General features: G+C 43.8%; 2 pseudogenes; both read right to left on the bottom strand.

The window, feature by feature from the left end:
* Positions 1-416: 416 nt before the first annotated feature.
* LOC147956681 (disease resistance protein RGA2-like) lies at positions 417-2,753 on the bottom strand (annotated as a pseudogene).
* Positions 2,754-2,767: 14 nt separating this feature from the next.
* Positions 2,768-3,900, bottom strand: LOC147956680 (putative disease resistance protein RGA4; annotated as a pseudogene).
* Positions 3,901-11,652: the final 7,752 nt, after the last annotated feature.

The raw sequence follows: 11,652 nt of genomic DNA, 5'->3' as shown, positions 1-11,652 counted from the left end.
GTTGTTTATTTTGTCAAGAGAGAACAAGATAAAAGCACAAATACGTGTGCACCAGACTCTGTGTGTTCTTCTCCCGTGTGTGAGTCTTCTTCCTCCTCCTGGGCATAGCCAACACTTGGTATACAAAGCCACGGTTTGATCCGTTGTTGTGATGGCCGGCACCGAGGGAGATGATGCGTCCAAGGCGGCGGAGCTGGCCAAGGGGAAGCCGGTGGAGCCGGCGACTGCATCGAAGGCGCGGCTCACCGGCGGCAGCGGCAGCGGCGAGGTTCGCATTGTCGAGCGCATCGTCCGGCAAACCTCGTCGATGGTGCAGCTCCCCCCGCTGACCCGCACAAACTACACCGAGTGGGCGCTCGTCATGCGAGTGCGGCTGCAGGCGCAAGGCCTGTGGGAGGTGGTCGAGCATGGCGCCTTCATCGACTACCGCGACGATCGAAATGGTTCCATATATTTGATTGTATTTGGGATGGTTCTGATGAGAAAAGAAATCCACAATTTGTTATACGCAGCTCCTTAATAAATTTGCAAGGTATTCTATTCAGCTCTTCTTCAAAGCGCTCAACATTTTCCATCAAACCTCTGAGTGTCAGTGTCACATTAGACTCACCAAGCCTCGAGAACTGAAGGTCACTAGACCGCCAACCAACTGTAGGTCCCACTTCAATGGAACCTTTGCACTCAAGGTTAGATTGCACAGACAGATTCATCAGTTGGTAAAGGGGAATATCTGTTGCCTCATCCACACGCAGATCTTCAAGCAAAGGGAGCATATTGGGCATGTTTGCTAGCATTGGGCGTCCGGAAATCTTTAGCTTCTTGAGCTGAGGGAATGATACAACTACTACTTGTCCTGCCAGTTCCCGGTACCATCTCTCTAGCTTACGCATGTCAGAAAAGGTCCATGGTTTTCAATTTAGGAAAGGGTGGTGGAGAAATACAGGATTCCCCACTGTTGTCATCATCATTACCAACACATATACTGGTCAAGCTATCCAAACGATTCAAACACAAGTACCAGAGAGAGGGCAGCTTCCATAATGATGGAAGATCCTTGCACTTTAGGCAGTCATTCAGATAAAGTTCACTGATATGTTCTAACTGTGTAGAGTTTTGCATCCATGATGGCAATTTAGCACCCATATAATTAGATAACACTAAAATTTCAAGCCTTTTGTGGGGACGAAGGGCCTCTAATATTCCTTCTGCATTAGTATCCACTTCAACTCCATCATGCCATGAATAATTCAGGGACAATCTTTTCAAATCATGCTTGGCAGACATATTGCCTTGTTTAGCATTTTCTGCACTATGCACTTTCCTCAGCTCAGTCAAAGAAAGAGCACCAACTAGATTCAAATTTTTTCAGTTATTCAATATTTCAATTCCACGACCCGCATCACTATCAATGACATAATCCGTCAATGTCTGTAAAGAATTCAGCTGACCAATACCATGTGGCATGCACTCCAAACTATGACACCCATTAAGGAAGATATGCCGAAGGCTGAACATATATCGTATGCCTTCTGGTAATTTCTCAAGTTTGCCACAACCAGTGAGCTTCAATGTTTGCAAGCTATAAAACATGGTAATGCCTTCAGGCAGTGCAGATATATCAGAATTGGAACAATCTAGATACCGAAGATGCTTCAAGTTTTTCATATGTGTTAAGATTGACGATGTCTTCAATGCTCGCAAGGACATGAATTTTGACATGGTCATACTTAGAGATTTTCTCATATCCAGAGAAGTCTTAGTCCACTCAAACTCCCTTTGGACTAATATTGTGCGGGCTCAGGGAGCTAAAATTTCCTTCATGGCTGCAATAGTATTGTTACTCACATAATCATGTGACAAATGTAGAACCTCATGCTGTAATGAACTGGTGTTTCTGGATCCATGCATAATTTCTTGACATGATGAAGATTCTTGCAGAATGGAGCAATCATTTTCGCTTACGAAGTTAGCGAGGTCATGCATGCATGAGATCATGCATCTTGCAAGTAGGTCCGCGGAAGAAATCATCTTCAAATCTGCCCGTCGGATTCTTTATCTTGACATCTTGTAGGAAACATCTCCTAACTAGCACATCAAAAATTTGCTGGCCTCTTACTTCTGACGCAATAAAGTCATTTGCCATCCATAGCTGGATTAATATGTCTTTATCCATCGGGCTATCCTTGGGGAAAATAGGACAAAAGGAAAATCATATTTTTTTCCTCTGATGACAAATGATCATAGCTCAGTCGTAGTGCAAGTACAATCCTAGTACTTGTGAGAATGTCATCTTTCCATACATTGCTATGCAGAACAGAAAACCACCGATTGTGGTTCTTCGAACGAAGTAAAGCGGCTATGGTCTTGATAGCAAGAGGCAATCCTTTACACTTGTCAACAATATTCTTTGCGACTGAAATAAATTCCTCTTGCCTTTCTACCTCTCTTCCAGATGTGTTTCTGTCAAAGAACTCCCATGGTTGATCATCACTTAGAAGCGATATCTGATGTGAGGGAAGTGTGCCCATGATAGATGCAACTTTGTCGCTGTGGCTTGTCACAATTATAGCACTACCTGAGCCAGCATGTGAGCATAACAATGATCTCATAGCATCCCACTTCTGTCCATCTTCATTCCAAACATCATCCAGCACTAAGAGGTATCTTTTCTTGCCCAACAGTTGACCAAGTTCCTTCTGCAGTGCCTCCATCTCGGTCAAATCACACTTATTCAGCGTGGCCACTTGTATTATAGATCGGTATGTGGCAGGAAGTGGAAATTGTTCATCTCTACAACCAGTTCATCTATCATCTCTAGGGCATCCTTCATCTTCCTGCTTATTGAAAGGCGGAAAACAACCGGGCTGTGGTGAAGTAGCTCAGCACCTGGATTGAGAACAAATAAAACAGAAATTAAGAGGCCTCCTTTCCCATATCGAAACCTTAAACTGAAATTAAAAGGCTCACACTTCCAACCTAACAACTTAAACTGAAATTACAGAAAGAACGTGTGAACCGAATATTCAAGTGTTTGATGTTAGCTTTAGTGTTACAGAAAGATGGACTCACGTGGGAGGAGGAAGTTGTCTGGCGTATTTTCCATCAAATCCCTCCTTCCCGGTTTATAGGGATTATCTCAAAAAATTTGGTTTCCCGTTTTATAAGTCTCAATTTGATTGTTCCCCATCACATGCTCCGATTTCAATGTGCATTAATTCATTGCATGCAAGGATTATGAGAAAGTTGACCAATGCATGTACTTCATGCATGCATGCATTGCAATTAATGCATTGGTAAACACAATTCTTTGAGAAAAACGAGTGCATTAATTGAGTGTTTTTAAAAAATCACAGAAATTATTACAGCACTCATCATCTATCTTGGTTGGTGAGATTTTTGAATTGAGCCCTATAAATCGAAAAGGAGGTAGTATTTGGAAATGAATTTGCAGGCACTAGAGGAATTCGAGCATAGAAATGAATCTGCAGGTAATTCATTTGCTGGCACTAGTGATCTGTCTATACACTACAAGGAACTTGCAGGATTAACTGAAAACAGAGCCAGACATGTAGGACGAGGAAGAACCTTGCGTGCGGTGGAGCAGCGGCGGCGGCGGCGGATCTGGGCGGCACGGCGGCGCAGCGACTCGTAGCGGAACTCGTCGAGGACGTCGTCGGCCTGGTAGGCTGCGGTCTTGAGGTCCACCATCTAGCGGCGGACGGCGGGGTTGGTGCGGCCCTTTGCATCGGCGTTGAGCAGGATGCACTGGATGGCAGCGAGGTGGCGCTCCAGCTTCCGGCGGGACATATCCAGCCCACACGCCCGCAGTAGCTCGGTCACCAGCGCGTCGCCGGCCTTGGCGGCCACACTGCCAAGCAGCGGCATCAGAAGCGAGCCCATCTGGATGGATCTGGGTCAGTCGCCGCCGGTCTCACTCATTCAGTCGCCGGCGGAGGGTGGGCGAGTCGGCAGTAGCCCAGTAATAATGGGTGTGTCTCTCTGGGCCACCCAGATTAATTGCTCCCCAGTGTAGAGCAATCTTCAATTCGGCCGTCCAACCCTACCCAAGAGGTGTGTGTTAATTTTGCATATTTTTTAGAAAAGGAGGATATATCGCCGGTCTCTGCATCTAGACGATGCATACAGTCATATTATTAATTATTCATAAAGACCATACAAGATGATACATCAATAAGCTTGAAGCCACCATCTTGACAAAGTTGTTGCTACTCCTATCCCCTTGGTGAAGGCGTGCGTAATGTCCAGGCCTAATATCAAACAGACATCACACCAAAGTCTAACATCTAAAGCCGGGTGTCCCATCCAAGCCACTACCTGGATAGGATCCCACACCGGTCTGGCACACTCCCAGTGAGCACCGCACGCTGCAAGGGCCGTCACCTCCATCTTCCCTCGGTCCATCCTCAGAGCAGAACTGATGCACCTACCTTGCCAAGCCTCTCTGCCATCAACGCCACCTTGACGCCAGACAACTTCCTCCTCCTGCGTGAGTCCATCTCCAATAGGTGCCCATCGCCGAACCTCGCGACGCTATGCCGCCGGGATCTGTCGTTGGCCATGCCGTAGATGTAACACCGCTCCTCCTCTTGTCCCCTCCAGCCAGCACGTGCTCCAAAACGATGCCCCAAAGAGGGACAATGGCATCGAAGGTGCCATCACCGTCCGATCCGGTAGACCCAGAACTAGGGTTTCCCTCGGAGCATCACGAGTGGGGTGCCATGACCTACAACAACGATGCCTCAAGAAGGGAACGACGTCATAGACGCCGCCATCATTCACCATGATCGTAGTCGACGCGGTTTTCACCGGAAATCACGGCTCCCCGATCTCGCAGCTGACTTAAACCGACCGGAGCTTCGCCGTGAAGACCAAAGCCGCCGTCGGCACATCGGTAGGGAGCCTCCTGCCGCCCCTCACCGGTCCTCCACGCGCCACCTTTTGTCACGCCGTGGCGGATCTGGACGGGACGCCAGATCCGCGGCTTTCGTCACCCATCTCCAGGCATAGACTCCACCGACGGGAAGAGCACCATGCCGGCCATGGATCTGGCCGCCGTCGCATATGCAAGGGACGCCGCCCTACCTGTTGCTCGCGGATCCAACACCGGAGCCGCCCCTATCACCTCTGGGTGATCCCGCAGCCCCTGCCGTGTGCGACCCTCCATGTGCAGGACGAGGCACCATGTTTATCTCTGGGTGGAACAACGCATCAAAACATATCTTGATACTCATTAAAAAAAATTGAGGACCACGTTTATCTTGGTACTCATACTAAAATGGTTGTATGCATCCCTAGTTGGTGCAGAGGCCAGGGAAGTGAAATTCTCCTCCAATTTTACTGTTAATTTTTTTCTGTACTACTCTCGAAAGTGTTGCACCACACAACGTTAGCATTTCAAAAACATGGTGTAAGAGCTAACTCCAACGCATCGACCCAAACGCATCTCGAAAGTGTTGCACCACACGCAGTTTTGTTCGTTTGGGTCGGTCGTCCGCCCCCTTTTACGTTTGTGTCGACAGTGCGCCGAATGCGTCGACCCTTGACCCTTTTTTGCCTTTGCGGTCGGCTTGTCATGGGTTTTCAAACTTAATTCGAACAAAAGACAATATTTTACATAGTTTCACAAACAACCGAATATATCATAGTCCAAATAATATAAATAATCATAGTTTACAAGCCAAATAGAATTAAATTGTCTCAAACATTTTTTTAAGATTACATCTATAGGTTGGCCACATGAGCACATATGATCAACCAAATCATCTTGTAGCTGAATGTGAGTTTGTCAATCACACATTTGATGATGAAATTAAGTGAACTATGCAAACATTGCCCCTCCTACATGCTTAGACACAACATTGTCACCCTGAAATTGAAAACCTTGGTTGTAGATATGTTCCGGTCGCTCATCCTCTACGATCATATTGTGCATGATCACACAAGCAGTCATCACATCCCACAACTTCTTGGACCTCCAAATTCTAGCACGAACTTTGATTAGGTTAACATCAAAGATCGATTGATCATATTCCCTCAAAAAAAAGATCGATTGATCATGTTCCTTCAAGAAAAGAAAAAAGATAGATTGATCCTATGAAAAAAGATTCCAAAGACGTTCGCGCAGCTGCAAGCATATGGTATATCCTCTTTCGATATTAATCAGTAACACTGTTCAAAAAGTCTTCCGATTCCGTGATTTATCGTCCGATTTATCGCTACTCCTTGGGTGACCAATAAGATTATGCATTATCTTCACCGTTTATCGTTTGGGCCAATTTATCGCTCTAACAAATGATTTATCAAGAATCTACTAATAAATGGAGCCTATTCCTACCACTAATTTTGAAAAAACTATGTTTGTTTTGGTTTTGTCGACCTTGTTATGCAATATGTATTATTGTCTTGTTTTGTTTGTCATTATATGAGGATTCAAAGGCTAGGTATCAAGGTAACATTTCTGTCAAATATTTTTTATGTTGAATATAGCATATTTTAGTGTTGGGTGTTTGGGATTTGCAAAAAAATGTCCGATTAATAGTCAACCGAGAAAATCGATTAATCTGCTGATTTCTGATTAATCTCTATTCCTCGGCTGACCGAGACGCCAACGATAAGCGACATCCTCAACATTGATCAGTAAACAAATGAAATAGGAGTAGGTACAAATGAACAAGGTGACGCAACTCGGCGAACAGGCGAACCAATCATGCCCCCCGCTCAAGGTGTCTAGCGATGTCGTCGCTAATCTGCCGGGGATGGTGCCCGGTACCAATCCTAGTGATTACCTGGGCGATGATGTAGAGTTTGAAACAATGGAGGTGGACGAATTCAGATACCAGTACGGGAAGCCTCTCGTCAATCCTGATCATCCTCCTCTAACAATGATGATGCGAAGATTCCATGAATGGTAGATGAAAACTTGCAGGGAGTCTGGGAAAGATACTTTGCCGCTGAGAATTAAAAAGGAGCACCTCGTTGGAATGGATCTGTTATCTGTTGAATTTGACGAGTTCTTCCAGTTATACAATCAAAAGGCCCTCGACAAATTGAAGATCTGTAAGTACTACTTCTGTAATTAAGTCTCTGTATATAGCTCAGCTCTTTCATTGCATGTGTATATATAATTATCCTCACTATATTATGCAGATTGAAGATCGTCGAATGCAGAAAAGCACAAATCTATGACATTGGGTTCATTAACCCAAATGTCATACATGAATGGACAGTTCAAAAGAATGTCACAGAATCCGAGGACAACTCACTACAATCATTGCTCAAAAATCAAAATAAAGATAAAATACTCTTTCCTTACAACTTCACGTGAGTGTTACTGTCTTGTGCATATTCGGTTTCCCTTATTACTCGAGGTTATAGTAATGTAATTGATGAGTTATGCATGCGTGCACAGGTTCCACTTTATTCTCCTAGAGATTAAGCTTGAGCGAGGAGTAGTAACCATCTTAGACTCGAGATGTAAAGATCCCGAGGACTATGCAGACATGACTGAAATGCTCCAGGAGTAAGTTCGATCGATCATTATCGCACCATATCAGCAACTTTGTTCATTTCCTGATATCAAGTAATTATTTTCTTTGTCTCGCAGGGTTTGGAAAGAGTTCACCGTAATTGTTCCGGGATTACCAAGGGAGCTGCGATTTACACACCCGAAAGTAAGTACTACTACCTAGTTCTGCGCATCTCCCATTGATTCTAGCTAGTTTCATCAATACCATTTACCATGCTTGCTTATCAGTTTGATTGTCCTCTATTTCTCATAAAGTGCTTGTGGAAGCCGGGAATGATTTTTGTGGATACTATGTTTGCGAGTTCATCTACAACGCGACGACCTCTAAGCGGGGTTACTCTGAAAAACAATATGAAGTGCGTAAGCGAACATACTCACAATTTTATTTTATTACCATCATTTATGTTGATTTTCACTCATATACATGTATTGACCCTCTTCTTCAAATTAGATCTGGCAGATGCGGGATGAACTCCTACCACAAGATCACATACGAGCAATTCAGGAGGAATTGGAGGGATTCTTTCTTGACCACGTCATCAATAAAGCTGGAGAATACCATGTAGAAATTGACATTAGATGTTAGGGATTGTAATAAATCTTATATTGTATATATGTAGCTAGTAGCGTCGGATAGATATACGAAAACTTGTTGTTCGACAAATCTCTCGGAGAAAGAGAGGTGCACTCCTCTCTTTATATGTTCATGACGATCTTGTGTAATTAATGGTTCCTTCATTTGCTTACCAGCTAGCATGTCGAGTTCTGTCTATACGTATAGTAGCTAGCGTCGACCAAGCACGGAGATAAGAGAGGTCACTTCTCTCTATTAGCTAGCTAACACAATATATGAAACCCCTAAATTAACCCTCTAGAACCCCCTAAACCCCTCCCCGCCTTAAAAAACAAAACCCCCTGCTCCTGTCAGCTGCTGACGTGTTGATGTTACCAACCGGGACTAAAAGTGCTCCTGCCTAGGCGTCCCGTAGCAGCCACATGGAGCCCCTTCTGTCCCGGTTCGTAAGCGAACCGGGACTAAAGGTTTTGGGCTTTAGTCCCGGTTCCAGAACATGGGCTAATGGGCCTCTGGAACAGGGACAAATGGCCCGTTTTATACTAGTGTAGTAAGAACCGTTCTCAGCTACGCAAAGCCACAACAGTGATATTCAAGTTGCTATTTAACCTTCTACAAGGACCGCCTTTGTCGAATCCGATTCAACTAAGGTGGGAGAGCTAGACACCCGCCAGCCATCTTTATGCCACAAGTTGCATGTTAGTCGATGGAACCGGTCTCATGTACATGGACGTGTAAACTTGGTCCGGGTTGCTTCATCCCACAATACCTCTGAATCAAGAAAATACCAAGGAAAGAAGCAACCTGAATATCAACGGCCACAATCTCCTTTGTGTTCTACTCATGATGCCATCTATGCAAAGACCTAGCTCATGATGCCACTGTTGGGGAATGTTGCATGAGAAAAAAATCCTACGCTCACCAAGATCAATCTAGGAGATGAACATCTACGAGGGAAGAGATTGGATCCACATACCCTTGTAGATCGCTAAGAGGAAGCGTTAAGAAGCACAGTTGATGTAGTCGAATGTCTTCACGATCCAATGACGATCTGTCCATGAACACCCGATCAAGTATTGAACGGACGACACCTCTGCACTCAACACACGTATGACTTGATGACACCTTCACCTGCTTGATCCAGCAAGCGAGGGTGAAGTAGTAGCTCGAGTTCTCCTACAACACGACGGCATGGTGGTGGTGGTGGAAAAATCTCAGCAGGGCTTGCTACGTCTTGAGCTTACGTTGGATTTCCCCGAAGAGGAGAGGATGATGCAGCAGAGTAGCATAAGTATTTCCCTCAGTTTTTGAGAACCAAGGTATCAATCCAGTAGGAGGCAACGCTTCAAGTCCCTCATACCTACACAAAACAATAGCTCAACGCAACCAACGCGATTAGGGGTTGTCAATCCCTTCTCGGTAAGTGAGATCTGATAGATAGGATAGATAATATTTTTGGTATTTTTGATATAAGATGCAAAGTGAAAAGTAAAACGCAAAGTAAAAAGCAAAGCAATAGTAAAGTGATGGAGATTGACATGATGAGAATAGACCCGGGGGCCATAGGTTTCACTAGTGGCTTCTCTCAAGAGCATAAGTATTTCTACGGTGGGTGAACAAATTACTGTTGAGCAATTGATAGAATTGAGCATAGTTATGAGAATATCTAGGTATGATCATGTATATAGGCACCACGTCCGTGACAAGTAGATCGACTCCTGCCTGCATCTACTACTATTACTCCACTCATGAACCGCTATCCAGCATGCATCTAGAGTATTAAGTTAAAAACAGAGTAACGCCTTAAGCAAGATGACATGATGTAGAGGGATAAATTCATGCAATATGATAAAAACCCCATCTTGTTATCCTCGATGGCAACGATACAATACGTGCCTTGCTGCCCCTTCTGTCACTGGGAAAGGACACCGCAAGATCGAACCCAAAGCTAAGCACTTCTCCCATTGCAAGAACTACCAATCTCGCTGGCCAAACAAAACGGATAATTCGAAGAGACTTGCAAAGATAACCAATCATACATAAAAGAATTCAGAGAAGATTCAAATATTATTCATAGATAGACTTGATCATAAACCCACAATTCATCAGTCTCAACAAACACACCGCAAAAAGAAGATTACGTCAAATAGAACTCCACGAGGACCTAGGGTAATTTGAGGAAGCCCATCATTGGAATATACAAGCCAAGTTCTATAATGAAAGATTCCCACAAGTATATGAAAGTGACAAAACGAGAGACTCTCTATCATGAAGATCGTGGTGCTACTTTGAAGCACAAGTGTGGTAAAAGGATAGTAACATTGTCCCTTCTCTCTTTTTTCTCTCATTTTTTTATTTGGGACTTTTCTTTTTTTATGGCCTCTTTTCTCTTCTTTTTTTTCATCCGGAGTCTCATCCTGACTTATGGGGGAATCATAGTCTCCATCATCCTTTCCTCACTTGGGACAACGCTCTAAAAAATGAAGATCATCACACTTCTATTTACTTTACAACTCAACAGTTACAACTCAATGCTTAGAACAAATATGACTCTATGTGTATGCCTCCAGCGGTGTACCGGGATATGCAATGATTCAAGAGTGACATGTATGAAAGAATTATGAATGGTGGCTTTGCCACAAATACGATGTCAACTACATGACCATGCTAGCAATATGACAATGAAGGAGCGTGTCATAATAACGGAAAGGTGGAAAGTCGCAGGGCAATACATCTCGGAATGGCTATGGAAATGCCATAATAGGTAGGTATGGTGGCTGTTTTGAGGAAGGTATATGGTGGGTGTATGATACCGGCGAAAGGTGCGCGGTATTAGAGAGGCTAGCAACGGTGGAAGGGAGAAAAGTGCATATAATCCATGGACTCAACATTAGTCATAAAGAACTCATATACTTATTGCAAAAATCTAGAAGTCATCAAAGCAAAGTATTACACGCATGCTCCTAGGGGAAGGGTTGGTAGGAGTTAACCATCGCGCGATCCCAACCTCCACACATAAGGAAGACAATCAATAAATATATCGTGCTCCAACTTCATCACATAACGGTTCACTATACATGCATGCTACGGGAATCACAAGCTTTAACACAAGTATTTATCAAATTCACAACTACTCAACTAGCATGACTTTAATATTATCACCTCCATATCTCAAAACAATTATCAATCATCAAACGTTTCTTAGTATTCAACGCACTGAAAAGAAAGTTTTACAAATCTTGAATACCAAGCATATTATCATTAAGCAAATTACCATGCTATTAGGACTCTCAAAATAATCTAAGTGAAGCATGAGAGATCAATAGTTTCTCTAAAACAAATCCACCACCGTGCTCTAAAAGATATAAGTGAAGCACTAGAGAAAATACTACAACACTCAAAAGATAAAAGTGAAGCACATAGAGCAAAACTACATAGCTCAAAAGATATAAGTGAAGCACATAGAGTATTCTATCAAATTCCAATTCATGTATGGCTCTCTCAAAAGGTGTGTACAGAAAGGATGATTGTG

The sequence above is a fragment of the Triticum urartu genome, chromosome 7A (genome assembly GCF_056163025.1).
Source record: "Triticum urartu cultivar PI428250 chromosome 7A, HENAU_Tu73, whole genome shotgun sequence".
Lineage (NCBI taxonomy): Eukaryota > Viridiplantae > Streptophyta > Magnoliopsida > Poales > Poaceae > Triticum > Triticum urartu.
The sequence above is the reverse complement of the archived record's forward strand: the minus strand, read 5'-3'. Positions and strand labels throughout refer to the sequence as shown.